The 2,500-nt window shown below is 65.1% G+C and overlaps 1 non-coding gene across 1 annotated transcript in view; it reads right to left on the minus strand.

Moving 5' to 3' along the window:
• The window catches only part of LOC147125677 (18S ribosomal RNA), a 1,891-nt gene extending 1,629 nt beyond the window's left edge, over positions 1-262 (minus strand). The window contains exon 1 of the ribosomal RNA XR_015085409.1: positions 1-262. This exon is cut by the window's left edge and continues 1,629 nt beyond it. This is a non-coding gene — a ribosomal RNA (18S ribosomal RNA).
• Between the last annotated feature and the right edge of the window lie 2,238 nt (positions 263-2,500).

Raw genomic sequence — 2,500 nt, forward strand, 5'->3', positions numbered from 1 at the left:
GAGGAGGGGACCCTGCCCCGCGGGGCCGGGCCCGCGTGGGTTTTGGGTCTGATAAATGCGCGCGTCCCCGGGGGTCGGCGCTCGTCTGCATGTATTAGCTCTAGAATTGCCACAGTTATCCAAGTAACGGCTGGAGCGATCAAAGGAACCATAACTGATTTAATGAGCCGTTCGCAGTTTCACTGTACGGGCCGTGTGTACTTAGACTTGCATGGCTTAATCTTTGAGACAAGCATATGCTACTGGCAGGATCAACCAGGTAGCCTCGGGCCGGGAGGGAGCGGCGGGCCACCCCCGCGGCGGTTCGCCCGCGCCGGCGTCGGGCCCCGCCCGGAACGGGGCAGGGGCCGCGCGCGGACGCCCGCTCGCGTGGGGGAGGGCGCGCGCCGTCCCTTCGGTAGGTGGGCTGGAGCCGCCTTAGCGGGCGTAGGACGGGGGCCTCCTCGCGGGAAGCCCCGCCGCCGCCGCGCTAGGGGAAAGGGTTTGAGAAACGATGCGTTAGCCGGAAGGCCCGCCGGCAAGGCGACCGTCCCGCTGCTGGGGCGGGGAGGGGCCGCGGACGAGCGGCGGGCTCCGTGGTAGGACTGCTGAGATCGGTGGGTCGCCTCGGCCTCGCTGCCGTACGGTCGCGCCGGGGTTGGCCGCGGGCCAAGCTCGCGAAGTAGCCCCGGCGCTGGAGAGCGACCCGCTGGCCGGAGGAACCGTCCGCCCGAGCGACCGGCGCGAGGCCGGTGCCGGCGGGGGCCCTCCGATGGCGGGTCATGGTTGCCGATCGGTCGGTGGGGGAATGGAGGTGCGGTGCGTGGTGAGGAGCTCCGGGCGGGGTGGGCCTTCGCCCGGCCCGCGGAGTCCGATTGAGCGCCGCCCGGGTCGGGCGGGCCCGCTCCGTTGAGCGCACGGAGGTTGAGATAGAAAATATTGCAACACGCGGAGCTCCAGGAAGGGGGGCCCTCGCCCGGCCCGCGGAGTCCGATTGAACACCCCCCAGGTCGGGCGGGCTCGCTCTGTTGAGCGCACGGAGGTTGACATAGAAAATATTGCAACACGCGGAGCTCCAGGCGGGGGGGGCCCTCGCCCGGCCCGCGGAGTCCGATTGAACACCCCCCAGGTCGGGCGGGCTCGCTCTGTTGAGCGCACGGAGGTTGAGATAGAAAATATTGCAACACGCGGTGCTCCAGGCGGGGGGGGCCCTCGCCCGGCCCGCGGAGTCCGATTGAACACCCCCCAGGTCGGGCAGGCTCGCTCTGTTGAGCGCATGGAGGTTGACATAGAAAATAATCCAACACGCGGAGCTCCAGGCGGGGGGGGCCCTCGCCCGGCCCGCGGAGTCCGATTGAACACCCCCCAGGTCGGGCAGGCTCGCTCTGTTGAGCGCATGGAGGTTGACATAGAAAATAATCCAACACGTGGAGCTCCAGGCGGGGGGGCCCTCGCCCGGCCCGCGGAGTCCGATTGAACACCCCCCAGGTCGGGCAGGCTCGCTCTGTTGAGCGCATGGAGGTTGACATAGAAAATAATCCAACACGCGGAGCTCCAGGCGGGGGGGCCCTCGCCCGGCCCGCGGAGTCCGATTGAACACCCCCCAGGTCGGGCAGGCTCGCTCTGTTGAGCGCATGGAGGTTGACATAGAAAATAATCCAACACGTGGAGCTCCAGGCGGGGGGGCCCTCGCCCGGCCCGCGGAGTCCGATTGAACACCCCCCAGGTCGGGCAGGCTCGCTCTGTTGAGCGCATGGAGGTTGACATAGAAAATAATCCAACACGTGGAGCTCCAGGCGGGGGGGCCCTCGCCCGGCCCGCGGAGTCCGATTGAACACCCCCCAGGTCGGGCAGGCTCGCTCTGTTGAGCGCATGGAGGTTGACATAGAAAATAATCCAACACGTGGAGCTCCAGGCGGGGGGGCCCTCGCCCGGCCCGCGGAGTCCGATTGAACACCCCCCAGGTCGGGCAGGCTCGCTCTGTTGAGCGCATGGAGGTTGACATAGAAAATAATCCAACACGTGGAGCTCCAGGCGGGGGGGCCCTCTCCCCCCCCGGTGAGTCCGCTCACAGTGCCCCTATGTCGGGCAGGCTCATTGCAATGTGCGCATGGAGGTTGACTTAGAAAATATTTGAGAGTGACATGAGCTCCAGGCAGACACCGACTCATCGCCCGTGGGGTGTCCGACGAGCCCTCACCAATCTTGGATTAATGTTTGGCGAGGCTCCCCTGATCAGCTCTGGAGGTGGCAAGTTCTGAAAAAGTGGTTTCTGAAAATGTGCCCCTTGTATTTTGTGAAACCAGGGGTAACCTAGCGAGTAGGCAAACTCATCCCCTGACTGGGGGGATCAACTTTTACCTACTACAGCGCCCCTAATGGCCAAAAGTGGTACTGCTCCCCCTGGTAGCCTAACCCATTGAAATGAATGGGAAAAATTAATTTAGGCTACCAGGGCTTTGGGCTACCAGGGCTTTGGGCTACCAGGGCTTTGGGCTACCAGGGCTTTTTGCTACCAGGG

Source organism: Filicampus tigris, unplaced genomic scaffold (assembly GCF_054856515.1).
Source record: "Filicampus tigris isolate MCC_2025a unplaced genomic scaffold, RoL_Ftig_1.0 HiC_scaffold_40, whole genome shotgun sequence".
In the NCBI taxonomy this organism is placed as follows: Eukaryota; Metazoa; Chordata; class Actinopteri; order Syngnathiformes; family Syngnathidae; genus Filicampus; species Filicampus tigris.